The sequence below is a fragment of the Dermacentor silvarum genome, chromosome 8, assembly GCF_013339745.2.
Source record: "Dermacentor silvarum isolate Dsil-2018 chromosome 8, BIME_Dsil_1.4, whole genome shotgun sequence".
NCBI lineage: Eukaryota > Metazoa > Arthropoda > Arachnida > Ixodida > Ixodidae > Dermacentor > Dermacentor silvarum.
In genome coordinates, this window is record NC_051161.1 from 13,329,635 (window position 1) to 13,348,251 (window position 18,617).

An 18,617-nucleotide genomic window follows, 5' to 3' on the forward strand; every position below is an offset into this window, starting at 1 on the left:
CGCGCGTTATATAAAAGAACAACACAATAATACAAAAATGTCACGCAATAGTGTAAGAATTATTCCTGGATATTTAAATAGTACGCAGCTTGCCTGGTATTCCAACATTGACGAATACAAACTGGAGTGCTTTCGTTGCGTAAGACATTCAAGTATACTTCGGGTGGAAGAAGGAAGGAAAGAAAAGAAATACAAAAAGATAAGTAAAGAAAGCGAGTGGTTGAGGATGTAGGTGGCAACTTCGGCAGAAGAAAGAAGTGAATAAGCCTATTGCTTCATATTTCGTAATTCATTACCCTTCCGCTTGTAATCCGACGCCTCAGATTATTCAATTATGGGAGATTACTAGGCGCTGCATTGGGATCATCACACTTGAGAGAAAGGTATGACACAGAAAAAAAGAAACAGATAGAGATATGATACCGAGCGCCTTTCGTCGCCTTTGGCGATTAGGAATGTCGAAACCAAGGCGCAGTGCTTCTCTTCCTTTCCGTTTTATTTGAACATCTCGTTTTAGCGCACGGGGAGAAAAAAAAAAGAAAGAAAGGAAAGCACTGAGCAAGGACCGATTAGCGTTAATGCGCCGGGCTTCTGCAGGGCCAAATCCTACGTTGTTGCGCACTTTTGCGCTTGCGCGGTACGCTAGAATAAACTGATCTGAACCACCCAGGCAGTCAGCTCCGGACTCCGGGAATACACTCACCATTGCGGCGTCGCTAAATTTAACACTCAATTATGCACGGCTAGAGCGCGCCCGTGAACCTCGCCCTTTCTCTCTCCCTTTCTCCCTCGCTCAACGTCGCACCAAGCGCGCTAATTCGCACTTGGAGCGAATGCGTCCGCTTCTGCGGCAACCGCTCTCAGCGGAAGAGAAGATGGTAAACTGAAAGGAAAAACAACGCCGTGATGATTGCACTCCCTTCCTAGGAACTGTCTCAGTGACCGCAGGCCCGTCTGCGCGCGCCCCTGGAGGCGATAACGCGCCAGCCCTCAGTCACAAGGAAGCGGGCCTCTTCCACTTTTCTGTTTTGTCGGGGGTCGTCTCATTAGGCTAGGACAAAGGAGGGCTCTAGCCAGCAGCAATTTGGGCCGCAACGAGAGCTATCGCTTCGAAGCGGCGCTCCGCTGAGGCTGAGAAGTCGCTCCCCTTTATGCAGTACGCCGCACTCGGGAATCCCATTCGCACGCTTTAAGAGGCTTAAGGGCATCACCCTCCCTCAAGCCAACCAAAACCCTTCTCGAAATCTCGTCAACGCGGGTCACCTCCGGGCGCTACCGTTTAACGCGTGTGTTGTTGCTTCCCGCTTATGAGAAGCGAGTGACGGTGAGAGCGACAGTTTCTCCCTGCATCAAGCCGCTTGTGTGGCCTCTCAGGCAGTTTGGACACACAGAAGTAGTTAAGAGAGAGAAAGAAAGACGGGAAGTTAGCCAGTGTATTATTAAGACAGTCTAGTTAACCGCTGCTGTGGTGAAAGGAATTAAGGATGATGGAAGGAGAGCCGAAATCAAATAAAGTAAAGAGAGTAAAGCAGAATGAAAATATCACCAGACTAAAAGGAGGCCAGTATTTTAAGCATGCAGCTTATTAAGCCGCACTCTGCCACTGCGCACTTTGAGCGCACACCATTTTGCATCATTTTGTAAACGTAGTGGTCGTACACCGCGTTAACTTGCCGCTATCGCACCCGTAAACGAGAGAAAGATTACTAGGGAATGTGGGTCCAATATATAGACACACACGGACAAGAAGGAAGACGCAGGCAACACGATATACTACAGGTTGATTACTTCTGCGCACCGGTTCTAACATTGACAGCGTACGGAAGCTCGAATAAAGGAAAACAAAAGCGTGGGAACCGATCTCGACGCGAAAGAAGACGAATGCGACGTACGTGGTATACGTGTGTACTAAAACTGGGACATTAAATATGACGCAATGTTGCATAATTGCCGATATTTTTGCATTACTTGCATTATTTATTTCGCTACATTGTGAGAACTTACATTTCTTTCTGGATCCTCTATTTCTTTTAATAAATGATGACCACGATGACCACGATGACCTTAGCGCTTTCCTTTCAATCATCGATCACACGTTTTCATTCATATGCTTATCAGAGACATGGTTGACGTCATATGACGGTATTTTATACGGAATCCCCGGCTACATTTCAGAATATTGCCATCGCGAGGGTAATCATGGTGGCGGTTCAGCCATTCTTGTTAATTCTGGATTGCCTTATCGGCGCAGGTCTGACTTGTCGTTTAGCACCCCACTTTGTGAATCCGTATGGATTGAAATTGACCGTAATTATTTGCGAATGAACAATCGTAACACCATCATTGCATCACTTTACCGCTCACCTTCCTCATCATATGCAGAATTTTGCTCAGAATTTGAACTAATGCTAAACAAAATAATCGAAGAGAACAAGAACGTAGTAATCTGTGGTGACATCAATATTAACATCGCTGACCTCAACAACCAATCCTGTTCTGAATACGTACGCTGCTTTCTTAGTTGCGGATTTTCATCACTAATACATACTCCAACTAGATATGATCCAAATGGTTCTAATACTTTGATCGATCATATTTCAGTTAGTTTGACGACCGGCTATACTACAGCAGGAGTGTTAGATTATGCTATTACAGATCATTATCCTGTATTTCTATGTTTTGGCTCGAAACACATTCACCACATTAGAAACAACGTGCTCACTCATTTTGACTGCAAAAAATTTATTGATATCATTCGAAAGACTAACTGTAACAATGTATATCAGGAAGATAACGCAGAAACAGTATTCGATTCTTTTTCAGCAAAGATAAGTGAAATTATCAGTCAGTGTTCTTCTGAAAATACAGTGAAGAAATGGTTTCATACACCTAGGCATCCTTGGATCACTAAGGCACTATTGCGTTCGATAAAAAAAAAATCTTCGTAGGAAGCTCAAGGCAGAACCATTCAATTATTCTCTAAGATGTCGGCTAAAAACTTATTCTAACATACTGGGAACTGTCCTGAAACACGCTGAACGCGAGTACTATCAAAATAAAATTAAGAACAGTAACAATACGAAACAAAAATGGCAAATAATTAAAGAATTTCTTAACACCAATGAACCTCAATCACATCCAACCAACGTAATTTTTAATAAAAATAGATACACGGATCCTAATGACATTGCTAACGCTTTCAGATCTCATTTCAGCGCCCCTGTAGATACAGATAACACTCAGTCAGAAATCGCACTGCCCAGCCTTCCACGCAGTCCTCGTTCTTTTTTTCTGTACCCCACTGTACCAGAAGAAGTTAACAGTATTATCTCGTCACTAAAGGGTACCGGCCCAGGGCTTGATCAAATTTACCCTTCCCATATTAAACTTGTAGCGAAAGAACTCTCGCCAATCTTGGCCGATTTAGTTAACAAACTTTTTTTAGCTGCTGTATTTCCGCAAAGCCTGAAAGCAGGAAAAATAATCCCCATATTTGAGAAAGGTGATTGCGAATGCATTAACAACTATCGCCCAATTTGCATTTTACCATTCTTTAGTAAAGTAATTGAAAAACTAATCTGCAACCGTTTAACGAAATACTTATCCAAATTTAACTTATTATCTGATGATCAATTCGGTTTCCGAGAAGGCCTCTCTACTGAAGTCGCACTAATCGCTTTCACTCACAGAGCTAAGCTAGCAATAGATCAGGGCCTACTTTTTGGAGCTGTGTTTATTGATTTCACGAAGGCATTTGATACAATTAATCACCACATCCTCATTCATAAACTTGACTGTTACGGCATATCTGGGTCACCTTTGCAGCTGATTCAAAGCTATCTTACTAACCGGACGCAGGTTGTTCAGGTAAATGATTGTCTCTCAACACCAAAAATCACTAACATAGGTGTTCCCCAGGGTTCAATTTTGGGGCACCTTTTGTTCTTGCTATTCATTAACGATTTACCGCTCAGATTGAAACACACTAACTCTCTCCTTTATGCTGACGATACCACAATTTTTACCACACATAAGAATGCACTTACGCTGCAACATTTACTAAATGTTGACTTAAACAACGTTCACTCATGGTGCGTAACGAACGCATTGCGCATCAATCCATCGAAGACAAAGTTCATGGTGTTTCGTTCCCCTCAGTTATCGCCACTGATTCCGTCCCTTGCGGTGACAGTTAATGGTCACCTCATTCATACATCTGAGTCTACGAAATTTCTTGGAGTCATCTTGGATAAACATTTAAAATTCCGTGAGCATGCTCAGTCCCTGATTTAAAAAATTTCTTTTGGCATTCATGTGATCCTCAAAACACGGTTTTACTTCGAAACAGATATCCTTCTTTCCTTATATTATGCATTTATTCATAGTCATCTGTCATACTGCCTATCTTCTTGGGGAAATACGTACTGGTCGCATCTTGGACAACTTGAACGTTTGCAAAAGCAAGCCTTAAGACTCATCACCTTCAACCCATTTTCGTCTCCATCAGCCCCCATTTTTCGTAACCTGAATATTTTACCTCTACGCAAACTTGTTAGTTATAAAATGCTGATCATCATGTATCGTCTTATAAATGATGAATTATGTATTCCCAGTTTTAGTGATTATAGTCTTGTGAATACCAATAACACCAGGTTTTCCACTAACCATAATCTGCTTTTACCTAAAGTACGAACTCACTACGGCCGACTGACAGCAAGATTTTCATGTATATCACTTTGGAATATGTTACCGACTGATTTAAAAACATGTTAGATGTACTCATTTTGTAGATGTCTTAAAATTTATTTATTAGACAATTAATTGGTTTGATATCCTTGTTTTCATTCTTTTGAGTTCTTTGTTCTAAACAACCTGTAATTCCTCTTATTCGTTGCCATAATCTTCATGTACATATTTTATCATGTATCTTTATACTGCTAATCCGCCATGTACTCACCCCCTGCCTACGTTCTGCTAGGAGGTCCCCCCGACAGTTTTTACTTTGGGACCTCCGATTGTACTTACCACGTATAATTGTATTTTGTAAATTATGGAAACAAACAAACAAACAAACAAATCAGCCATACCATTCTGCATACGCCGGTTCTCGTCAAATGAAATTCATACTAAGTAATTTCATTCGCATGTACATCGACGTTGCCTGGTTTCGCGTCCACTTTAGTTGACACGTCTTTCTTTTTTTAACGAAGACGCCAGGTGTGCCCATCCCGGAGTAAATGCCTTCTACGATGTAATGTGGTTAGTTTTCCACTATATTGGTGCTAATTACGCCCATATCTTAAACTTTGCCATCGCTACAACTAACTCTCGCTTGTTGGCACGTTGAGACCACATTTTGATACCTTTGCAGCTCTCTATGACGTTCTGGAGGGGCGAAAGGGCCGTTTTTGACCAAGATGCCCCGATGCCACGTACGCCCAACTAGTGTGAATTAGAAGACCTTGTCGTAAAAATACTACGGTAGATACACCGAACTTGTAGGAATCAATGTTAATCGACGTTTTCTTGAAAGGATTCAATGAAACGTTCCGCAAAGAGACATGAAGCATGCAATTTCATTTTATTTAGCCAAGCCAGACAAAGAAATCTTCGTTCTAAGCACTTTCCTCCTCTCACTCTTCGCATTCCCTCGCCCTCTGCACGTCTCTCGTACAATTAGTGATTGCGTGTATGCGGTTAAAAGACGAGCGACCACGAAATACCGGGAATGAGCCAAAGAAAAATATCGCTTAAAACATTTTAAGTGTGCAATCATATTCAAGGTCTTTGGTAACTTTTCTTTTCTACTTTCCTAATTTTTTCTATTATTATTATTGACACGCCTCCCTATCGCTACATTACTGCAGAGCGTGCTATTCTGGCGGATGTCTAGCAACTGAAATGCCGACCTCCTGGAAGAGGGGTGCCGCATTGTGGTAGGAGGACGACAACTTAATATTTGTGATCGGTGTGCGGAACCGATATTTGAAATGCGCGGGATTTTCTGTGCTTGTGTCGGCGTGCGGGGCCGAAAAGCGCGGGAGTGAGCGTCGCTGGTGCGCGTGGTCGGTGCGCGTGCCGGGAGAGACCATCTGGAACTACGGGGCAGCCAAGCTGACGGAACGGGCAGTGCAGCGAGATGGAGCGGACCGAACGCCGGCCCACGTCCCGGCATCCCGGTCCTGCACTGCGAACCGGGCACCGCCCCGGCTTCTACCATCGTCGCGGGTCCTGTTGAGCTGGGCCTTGTCCCCGCTCGCACGACCGCTGCCGTGCTGCCGGGCTCGGGCCACGACACAGAGCCCTGGTCCTGTTCCCAAACCGGGCGTCGCCCCGGCTTCTGCCACCGTCGTGGGTCTTGCTGAGCTGGGCTTCGTCCCCGCTCACACGACCGCTGCCGTGCTGCCGGGCTCGGGCTACGTCCCAGAGCCCTGGTCCTGTTCTCCAAACCGGGCGTCGTCCCTGCTTTCACCCACTGCTGTGCTGGGCTTCGCCCCGGCTCTCATCCCACCGCTAGGGTGCCGAGCTCGGGCTATGACCCAGAGCTAACGCTCCGGAACCGGGCTACGTCCTGGTGCCACCCTGAACGTCAACCGCCGCCCGTATACCCACCGCCGTCAGAGCCAAGTCCGCCGAGCCGTCGCCACGAGGCCGGACTCCTGTGTAGAATTGTGAGTGCTCGAGCGTGACACTTATCCAGTTTATCTGTATAATTCGTGTTCCCGTATTCGTCCCATGTGCCATTCGTGTCATAAATACGTCTCTTTTTGTCTCTGGTTGCTTTCTTGTGCGTCTGGCTGACCTGCGCCCACAACATAATCATCTCACGCATACTGTTTAACCCTGTACTGTCCAACGTATCATATGCTATACATTGAGTTTGATGCTTCAAAATTCTTATGCGTACGAACGCTGTAAACTTTACCTTATGTCTATAGTTGCCGTTTTTTTTTTATATCCTGGAGGGAAGTTTCAGCTGTAAATATTCCAACAAACTAATTACTAATTAAGTAATTACTGTACTAAATAAACTTTACCTTAATTCATTTTTATTTTTGTATAAGTGTACTCTTAGTGGCCCAAAATAAATACGAACAAGTTCTTTGAACTTTTCTTGGTGTTGAACTGTGTTTGGGCATTACAAGGTTAAACACGTTTGCAATGACCTACTGTTGTGTTTAATAAAACGTTTATTAAATGTTGTGTTTATTAAAATGAGCGAGGACAGGAGGCGCCAAGCGAGTAGCGGCGTGCGAGTGGGTGCGTGGGAGAGCCGCGTATGCACAGGGAGCAAGGAGACGCCAAGCCAATGGCGGCCAGCGAGTGAGCGCATGAAGGTGCGCGCGCATCGGCGACAAACTCTGTCACCTCGGACGACCTCGCGTTTGACCTTGGCTCGCACTAAGCAAACAAGTGATTCGCAGTTAAAGTGACTGCACATGCAGAAGAATGCAGAAGAAAATAAAAGCAAACAGACTTTAGTGACTCCGATTACGAGTTCACCTATTGCGACAACAGCAGTTTCTTACAGTCGACAACACAATATTTCAAGGACAACTTGTTTGCAATGCTCATAATGTCGTCTTCGTCTGCTACAGGACTGCCGGCTGTGGCCTCCGATATACATGCACAGGCACCGCCGGTGTTAGAGCCTGCAATGTGCGAACAAACCCGCGCATATTGCCAAGCGCGAACGTTGAGGGATAGCTGAACGGTTAGCGGGTCCGGTTCCCAACAGTGCATTGCTGCAGGGGCATGATTTCGATCACCAGCTTTTCTTCGTCAAAGGGTGAGGGTGCTAAGTACTAGGAAGTGGCCTGAAAAAAAGGACACAGTAACAACGAGGACTTGGCAATGAGGATGCCTGACGGCGTAATAAAGTACATTACAAGGAACCCAATTCAAACGCCTAATTACTGTCGCAGTAAAATAGCAAAATTGTGAAGCGCATGTTCATTCGTCTGCCAAAACACAAAAGCGAATACAGGAAACGCGTTGTTATCTAATACGTGCCTGAAATCAGCTAAGCTTTGTCGTGTAAAATTACCTACTACAACTTTCTCGTTGTGTATGTCTCTTCAAACAACCTTTATAAGGTAAAGGGCCTCTTGTAAGATGCCTGTTTTTCTGCAGTTCTTTCTCCAGAGTTCACTGATGATGATGCCGAGGATGATTTATTAGCATCCACATTGAAAAGGGGTGGTGACAAACAATGACCCACCCTGCCTGATTCAAACAGGCGGTATGCCCTTCACAACAGGACCCCCGTAAACAGCTCCATAATCTTCTTTCTTCTTCGAAACTTCAATATCTACCTTGTATCGCGACGTATGTCTTTAACGAATTCGGTCGCACCAATTTTTTTGTTGTGTTTCTTCCACCAATGCTGTAAATGTCTCTTTCTTATCTCGATTGCTGACCGGTTGATGCTTCCGCCCACTTTAAATCCCAGCGCTTCCGGAAGCTGCTCGCTACCTCCGGGTCTCACTGGGTGAATCCCTTCGCATTGCATTAGGATGTGCTGAGTGGTCGCCGGATTTTTGCCGCAGCACACACATGCCTCATCTTGTTTCGAATATTTGCGCTGGTATGTTCTTGTCCTCAGGCAACCGGTTTGAGCTTCAAATAGCAAGGCACTGCCCTTTGTGTTATCGTACAGATTTTCCTGTCTAATTTCATTCTTCCCACTCTTGTAAATCTCCATGATCTTTTCTGTTTCGCCTGCGCTGACTGCAGCTACATCTACATCGCTCCCATGTGTAGGGTAGCAAATCGGTTGTGTTGAACTGGTTAAGCTCCCTGCCTTTCCTTCTCCACTCTTTCCTTCCTTTCTTCACAAAAATGAAGAGCATTTGAGACTTGCCACTTTCACTAATTGCAGACGTAGCTGCAGTGGAAGCTGAACGAGCAGATGTGTCATGTTGCTAAGAGGTTAAAAAGTCGAACTGACTTTCTGACTGACTACGCTCCCCTAACCCTATACACCCATTCCGCCCACCATTTCCACCAAATATGACAGTATGCATATAGTGAAGGCTGGTGTCTCTAATCAAAAGAAATATAGCGCTACAACCACTCAGAGGCTATAGGAACCACCGCGTGTCCAGTGCTCACGCGAAGCATCCGCATGCATGAGTACAATCACACGCTCGGCCTTTACAACGCATCAGTTATTACCAAAGAAATGAGGGTAATGAAGATACTATTGCTTGAATCACTCAAGCTTAATTGGCAACGCTACCGCGTGTGCATGGACGCACGTTGCACGTTCAAGTGAAAACTCTGACCGAAGAGGACAGGACGGACCATGTGAACTTTTTCTTTTCTTTTTTCCTAGACGGGCTCATAACAGCTGAAGCTGCACAATATCGTTGGAACGCAGCCATCTCCAAACGCGCCGCAAACAAGTAATACTGCGTTCCCGTTTGCATGAAGGACCACTTATCGGCGAAATGTGAGGAGTCGTAGCTGTTATCCACGCGCGTGTGAGACATAGCGTAATAGATATTTCGGACCTGGCGTCCGGCAAGATTCCCTCGGTTGAACAACTCTGCTGTCTATGATTTGATGTCGCGCTGCCAACGGTAAGAAAATGCCAGAGACCAAATAGACACGGATGTAGGACCAAAGCTCTCTAACCCCGATGCCGTGATGATTGTTTGTTCCCAGAATGGCCACGCGCTGCTATTTTGGCGCATTTGACTGAAGTACATGCGCCCACACAACCGCCTAAGGATTCGAGATATTCGTAGGATTACGTTTCTCTTGATCGACGTTCAATGAATGGCGGAGAGATGGAAAGAGTTGGGGGCAAGGGGGAACGAGGGGGCTATACAGGTGGCGGTCGAAGGTATCAGGCCCAGAACGAGACTAGGGGGTCAAGCACTGTCAGATCCGTCGGCGAGCGGTTAGCTTCCCGGTTTGTCTGGCGGTACTTATAGACAGTGTTGCTGCCAAATCAAACAATAAGAAAAGCCTTCTATATATCCCTTCCGCCGAAAGCCGGCGGTCCCTTCTAGGCCGCGGCCGCCGCTTCCATCTTAGCCAATGATGCTTCGAAGGCGCTTCCGCTCGGGCGGCTTTGGCCCTTACCTTATTTTATTCGTCATCCAGCTGTCCCGTTCCGGAGAAACCCGCATGGTGCCTCGCTGGGCCTCGGCACAGCAGCTCGTATGGCTCGCAACCATGCGCGCTCTCTGTTATTAAAACTGTGCAGCGCTATAGAAGCTGGAATGCGTGCCGAAAATAGTCCAGTTGTGCATAAGAATGTAGATGGTAGCGTTTTTTTTTTTCTTTGACCGGCTATTATCACATATTTATCGCTGTTCCAGTTTATCACCGCACTTGTCATAAAGTAACTACTATCAGTTGATTCTTGTTGGCAATCATGATAGTGCTGCCTTCAGGCTATTAAATAACCTTGCGGTCAGCGCCGGCATTAGCCCTGCGTAAGCACCGCTTATAGTTCCTAGTATGAGACAGCGTGGCATGAATACGTGAGTCAGAGCTGTTCAATCAAACCACGTGCGAAGCTGAGCCTCAACTATTGGCCATCGTCAGCAGAAAATAGCAGATATTTACTACAAAGAAACAGTGCAAAGAAACAATTATGTGCAAGGACGCACACTTATTAAAGCGCTACCTGTTCTAGGTCATGCTGGTTTACTAGGGACGCTTCAGTTTGCGCGTATCCATAATTTGAACTGAATTAGCATGTTAGTATTTTGCACGTGCGATACAAAGACAGTTTTATATGCTCGTTTTGTGTGCTTACATAGACCACTGTCTGGCAGACGAGGTGACGCAAGAGTGGATGTAAGCTATACCCCTCAAGTATAGGCTAGAACGCAAAGCTAGTTGTAATAGAGACATTCTTGAAATTAGCATGGGAAAAGACGGCAACACGAAATCAAGGACACTTCATGTGTATTTTTCGTGTTTCCGTCGTTTTCCAAGCTGATTTCAAATATACACTCTGGCAAGTTCTCCTAATAAGTTTAATAAGATTCAGTGCTAGAGATCAGGCTATAGTTGGTATTTCCTGATGTAACTCCGTAGCGCCGAAACAAAGGAAGAGACGGAAGGGAAACGACATGCAAAAGCCGAACTTCGATCTAACGGTTTATTTCTGATACAATACTATTTTAGCATGAAAAGCAACGCGCACGAGCCATATTACAATGGCATAAAGGGCGAAAGAAAACGAACAGTAAACAAACGAAGAAGGACCACCGCACTTTATGAAGAAGGGAGGAGAGAGAGAGAAATAGACGAGAGGAAAGGCAGGGAGGTTAACAAGACGCCTGTCCGGTTTGCTACCCTGCACTGGGGAAAGGGGGTATAGGGATGAAAAGAGAGAGAAAGGAAATAGAGAGAGCACAGTTTCGCGCACATTTGAAGCTTCGCACGAAGAAGAGGGGAGGATAAACGCTAAAATTCAAGTAATCTGCCAAAATCTCTTTGCCAGCCATCACTTACGCATGTGACACCTAGAAAGCACCCTTCCTTGCTTGACTGTGTTAGATTCTACGAGAATCATGACACTCTCGCTGCGTCTATGCCTTCTTCGCAGCTGCACGGTTTTGTAGGGGCACATTATAAGTTCGGGGAGGGCCCGCGGTGGCATCGAACGGGCTGGAGCGATATATAGATAGCAACCGACAAATAACTCGCTGGTAAGCTTCCCTCCCCCAACCTCGCCGCGGGGCGCACGCAGGCCAGCGGCGCTGATCGACACGTTGGCCTCCTTTTTGACAGCTACGCGCGCAGAAAACCGATCCTCGTTGACCGCCGGAGCGCTATGACGTTTTCTTATTTCGAGCCCTGCCCGGTGTGCTTACACGGTCGGCGCACCTTCTTCCTCCGCGCGTGTGTGTGTGCTTCGTGCCGACGTCAGCTACGCGATGCGCTTGCGGGCTGCTGTCGTGTTCCCCGCTCTCGCTTTAACGAAGCTTCAGTGGCACCGCGGCGAGCCGCCGTTTGGTAGCCGCGGGAGTGCTGCTTCCGCAGTTCGCGAGAGTCATTCGTTGCCTAATGGGCCTGGTTCTGTGGTAAGCCGTATAAGCTACGATATGCCTAGCTGAGGTGCTGGAGCGTCAGCAGGGACGTGTACATGTGCTAAACCTCAGCCGAGGGTCGCGTCGATAAAGGCAGCACAACTTAAGCAGCGCTGGCTATGACATATGTAGTCATAAAATGAGGGAGGGATGACACCAAAAAATAACTTGTTGTGGAAAGTAGGTGAGTTAGGGATGAAGCTCAGAGGAAGCTCGAATACGTATACTAAAAGAAACAGCGTTCAGTATATGTGAAAAATTCATTCAGTATACGTGAACGAGTGAATCACTCAAAATATGTGCACTTTACACGTGCATATCAATCATTTTAAGAACACCGGTCGTATTTGTAACTATATGCTTTATTTTACAGTTTTCTTATTATCCATCGCTTCGAGTGGCCGATGGATCACAGATATAACGGCGGCGCGGCGGGTACATCTGACAGCGATGAAGCGAGAAGAGAACTTGCTAACACCAGAACATGCACAGCCGCATTAATCTCGTGGCGTGTGGTGGTCCACGCTAAAGCTAGCGGTACAGAGGCTTAGAGGAAGACGGAGACTTGAAAGGATCAACAGTTGTCGAACAAAAAATGCCGCTGAAGATGACGTTTTGACAACGGGGACTTGTATTGGCGAAGGCGTGTTTTCGTCAGTTCTCTTGTGGAAGCGTTGGCTCCAGAGACATATCTTGTCCGACCATTGTTGATATCCTCACCCGTTATTTAGTAAACAGCTTCCGAGGGCGGGTTGCTATGAGATGACAAGCGAAGGAAAGGTGGGCTGAGTAAACAGCAGGAAGAATCAATCGCCGGCCTCGATCACCAAGCTAAACCCGCCTGTTGCTACAGTCCGCCACCACCACCACCACCAGCTTCGTCGGTTGCAGCTCCCGACGTCAACTAGCGCGTACTACGAGCGTCACGCCAAGCAGCAGCCAGGAGTGGCGATACTTCGCTGTTTCAGTCGGTGACAAACGCGGCGCCCTGACGAATGTCTAAAGGACCCACCGCGATAAGTCCAAGCTATCATCATCAGCAGCAGCAGCCTATATTTATGTCCACTGCAGCACGAAGGTCTCCCTGTGATCTCCAATTACCTCTGTCTTGCGCTAGCTGATTCCAACTGGCGCCTGCAAATTTCCTAACTTCATCACCCCACCTATTTTTCTGCCAAACTATACGGAATTTAAAACCGCTCGCGTACCGTGCATTGGGTGCACCTTGAAGTACCTTGGGTGGCAAAAATGATTTCGCTTATTTTTTGACCTCAGTGCCTCCTTTTATATTTTAGCAGGTTACCATGCGGTGAATTGTTGACAGCTGAATGAAAGGCCACACGCCCTTCTCTAGTAATCATTGTAGCAATGGCTTAAATCTGATTAGGGCAATTAGCACAACTAAAATCATGCTCAAAAAGAAAAAGGCAGACGAAGGCTCCCCTTCTGTAGCGTTATTTGTAATGCGTTAACATTAGGAGTGTCAAAGTGTGGGAAAAGTGCAGCTGTAGAAAGTGTGGGAAGCCGGTCACGTGGTAAAGGTAGAGAGGGGGATGGGATCGCTCCTTGAAAAGGGAGGACGTGTGTCGAGTGAGGTCGTGAACAACAATTTGCAGTTCGATGAACGCGGTTTAAATCATGGATCCGGTACCTCAAAAAGGTGTGACGTATTTCTCTCGCATTTACCGCTAAATCGCCAGAGTTTATTATTATTATTATTATTATTATTATTATTATTATTATTATTATTATTATTATTATTATTATTATTATTATTATTATTATTATTATTATTATTATATACCTCGTAAGCTATGCAAGACCAACTAGTCCACCGATTAGTCCTTAATGGCTTATTAAGATTATTTCATAAGAGAATGTGTATAACTCTGTTTCTCCGAAAGTATAACCAAGGTAAATGTATACGTAAGCGAAGCTTTCACAGAAGCCCATGCGTTCAGATAATGGCGCTACGCGGTTTGTGGGGCTTAGTGCCATCTATGTGAAGAGGGGACATCCCCGGCGGAAGAAAAAATAAAGCGGTAGTGACGCCATATCCAGTATAGAAAAACATTTTCACAAGCTTCTTCGTAATCATTCGTCATTCGTGGCCTCTTGTACATATAGTCTGCCCATCGCATTTTCCCGCGCCTAGATAACCCCTTCAAAGTTGTAATCCAGCATGCACGAATTAATCTCTTAACTCGCCGCTGTTTCGTGCTATCCGTCATTGGAATAATCTACCGCACGGTGTCGTGTCTATAATAAACCGCGACACATTTCTACATATGCTGAATAGTTCGCGTAGCATCAATGAACAATTGTTTCTGTATCCTTATGTCAACAACCTTGCACTAATATTTTGTATACGAGATTGTCGTTTATTGTCTGCTTCATTGATGTTGCTGTTAATGATTGTGCACCTGTTTCACTGTGACCCCCTATGTTTACTGAAACCCGCCTCCCCCCCTTATGTAATATCCGGAAAGGGCCTTTAGGGTATGTGATTAAAAACAAAATAAAAAAAAAACAGTGACGTCATTTTTGTTATTGGCTCATTTTATTTTTTTATTATTTTTTTTCGGTTGCGATTAGGGCGGCATTTTTTAACATACGATAACTCGACACGAGTAAGCTCTGGGCTAGGCATCGGAGACTGGCATTTGAATGGGCGCTTTAGGTCGATCACGGCTTTTTAAGTCAATTAAATTTAGGCATACAGCGCATTGGTATCGCTGCGAAAATTAGTATTCTGCGTGGTCGGGACCTTAGCATTAACTTGGCCCTCAAGTATTATTTATTTCGCAGCCGGCTAAGTGCACCCAGCCATGTACCATAAGTTTTTTGTATTATTTCGCTGTTTGTCAGGTATGTGGGGGACTCCAGATGCTTTTTCACAATTGCTAGCGAGTTCGCGTTGAAACAAAAGTATTCTTATTTATTCCCAAATTTCTGACAATAATTCAGTTTTATTGGTTGAAAACCGTAAAACAATAAGTATGCAGTGTGACAAATGTATACAGTCCGCACCAACTGTGGGAAACGAAAAGTAAAACGTACTTCAGTACTATGAGTTCCCAAAAAGCTTCCGCATAACAATCATAATGCGTGATCAACATTGATGCATCACCGCCTCAATACTCGAGTGACTACAGAACACACGTACACCCTTTGAAATTTTTAATAACATCACGGTGAGCGTCGACCGCACGGCGTGTCTGCGGGCTGGTAGTGGTGAGGGGTGGTGGGATCGGTGACAGTGCGCGCGGCCGCTAAAGGTGACTTCGAATGTATTCCGCTGCTATGTTCGCTTCGGTAGTGCCCTTCGCCGCTCCAAGGCCGCTGACAGATCGTGTGGCCAGCGCTCATGCGATATTATTATAACATTGCAAGGGCGTACATACCGGACCTTCCTGTATCAACCATAGATACAGCTTTTGTTCAAACTTCGAAAGCTGATCCTTGCCTTGCGTATCTGTTAGAATTGTATATGCTTTTTTTTACATTTTTGATCGGAAGGCAGGCCGGAAGACCTAGATGTATGTTTAGGGTCGGTGTATATTCCGGTTGATACAGTTAGTCGTGCAGCTCTTCAAAAAGGAGTGAAGTGGGTTTCGAACAACTTAAAGCACTTTATATTCCGCCATTTTTCAGGATCGCAGGAAAGATGCGTGCGCGTGAACCTTGGCGCAGATATTGATTCCTAACTTACCTGGCGTTCTGCATGCCGCGCTATACGCTGTGCGTACGAAAACTTTGTAGCGTAAAGTGACAAGTTGGCTGTGACACATAAATAAATAAATAAATCAATAGATAATCAATTACATCAAACGCTTCATGACGAGGATGAAAAATGCGAAGCGGACAAGAAAGAACAACCAACCTTTTACCAGTGAGTGGAATTCTTCCATGTGGGGAAATTCGTCTCCTGACGCCTTGCTTACTCTGGATAACCTCAGGTACTCCTCAGGTGCAAGTCCGTCGGTCACAGTACTCGCACGAAGACCACTGATGCGGACACTTTTTTTTCGGTGTTCCTTCCTCCGTTCACGGGAAAACTTTTCAATACACACTTTGCCTCACGGCGTAACACCATCTCGGAAACACCGCACTCTGCAATGTGAAATTCGCACCACGAAATTCATAAATCACGTGGAATAGAAAAGCGTCAATACATTTAAGGGGGGGCGGGGCATTGTAGCCGACGAACTTCACGAGTGCGTTTTCCCACAGTGGCGTAAACGCCCCCTTTTCCTTCCAGGGACGCGAATACCTTTGTTTTATTGCAATAAAATAAAAGGCAATCGTCTTTTTTAGGCGCGTCACATCTATTTAAAACTAATTAAGAATTGCACGTTGTTTGAATAAAATAAAGTTTGTCATGTTTTTCTTTTCAATATCAATTTTTTTCTTACGTCTTCTTCTTCTTTCTGGGGTTTTACGTGCCAAAACCAGTTCTGATTATGAGGCACGCCGTAGTGGACGGCTCCGGAGTAATTTTGACCACCTGGGGTTCTTTAACGTGCACTACAATGCAAGCACACGGGCGTTTTTGCATTTCGCCTCAATCGAAATGCGGCCGCCGCGGCAGGGATTCGATCCCGCGGTCTCGTGCTCAGCAGCGCAAACTTTTTTTTTCTTAATAGTGTTTGTCACCTCTACCGTTTATCTGGTCGTCCTATGATCCCAATTCCCACAGCCCCCCTTCTTGATGTGGCTCGCAATTGGTTCTGGACCGCTTATCGCCCAAAGCTTCGCGACCATATGAATTGACATTGGTATAACTCTCAGTCGGTAGCTCATATTTCAGCTATAATGGGATGCTGCAAAGTGTCATCACATTTTTTACACTAGACCGAAATCTCGGTGCGTTCGTCTATGGAAGAATCAGTAATCGAAGCTAATAACGATTGCTATAACTGTCTTAACAGTGAAAGAGGCTCGATGTGCGTATTCATATACTGCGTGCATTTCACTTAGACATCGTCATCTCGTGGCAGCTTGCCTATATGCATGACCACCAGCGGCCACAAGTCACAAAGGTGGCAGTACGAACTACATTAAGTTATCACGATCTGGGACGTTTTCAAACAAACAAAATTATGCAGTTGGTGTATAATGGAGAGCGCGCACATAGTAGAGGAAAGCAATAACACGAACGAAACATCGTGACTTTCCGTCATATTTTTTGTCCTAGATGATGCGGCAAGACGAGCAGATAAATGCACCGTGATGGCGTTGACCTCGTGGAAGCGCAGCGAACTTTGCCATCAGAGCCACTCTAAGTTCGGACAGGCCAAGCTTTTACGAGCTTTAGTTCGCCACGAGACCAAATCTATATGTGCGTATTTGTTATGCAACAAGCCGCAAGACCAGGTAATTGAAAATAATACTTAATCCAACTTAAACAACAAGTCGCCTAATGTGCTTGCATAAGCCACTGCTTGTTCATCCCGATGGCTTGGTAGGGGTATCGTTAATAGGAAGAAGCCCACCACGCAGCACCAATGATAGTTTCGGTACATACAATGCACTTTGCATGCAAGAAAGAAAACCAAAGTAGAGAAGGCAGGAAGGTTAACAGGAAGTACATCCGTATCTTGCTCACGACACAGCTGCATCAGAGTGAAATGGGTCACAAATAAATTTTCAGTGATGAAAAACGCGATCGCCGATTGGTGGGCGCGTGCGCACTAAAGCAATCATGCCGAACAACTTTTAAGTCGCTGTTATAGGGTCGTCACCTTGGCAAAACATGCGAAAATGCTGAGTGCCCTGCGAACCTATGAGCAGCGAGGCCAATGCACTGCAGTGAGGGTTCTGTATAGCGAGTAAATAAATTTTTTGAAACGCCTCAAAGAAAATTCTGGTGTTTTACGTGCCAAAACCACGATATGTTATAGGGCAAGCCGTATAGTGGAGGGCTCCGGAATAAATTTGACCACCTGGGGTTCCTTACCATGCACCAAATTCCCGGCACACGGACGCTTTTGCATTTCGCCCCATCCCTAAACGCGGCCGCCAAGGCCGCGTTTAAGGCCCGTTTATAGTCCGACGTTATCGGCGCGCGGGCCAGCGTCGTTCGCGGCCAGCCACGCTACGCTGGTTGCGCTGCGCCAGCCGAAACGCCATCTCACTCCGACGAGCGCGCCGTCCAGAGAGTTTCTCAATATAATAGTGTGAAACTCTATGGCGCCGTCGGCTGTTATCTTCGGAGCATGCGCAGAATGACCTCAAGCCATGCGCGCCGTTTGAACGGCTGTCTGCGACCGTCGGCGAAGCGGCGTGGGCGCCTTTATTTCTTCGCGCGAAATGCATTGTGGGTTGGCGCAGTCGGCGCGACTAGAGCGTACTAGAACCATTTGTCTAGTACACTCTAGGCGCGACCAACGGGCGAATGGGTCAGGAGCCAATTCAGCGCCGGGCCCGTCGGGGCGCGTCGAAGCCGCCGGTTACGTTGGCTGCGCCGGTACGCTGGGTTCGTTTTCGCCAACGTAACGTAGCGTGCGCGCGCGCTCGCGTTACGCCGGACTATAAACGGCCCTTTAGATCCCGTGCCCT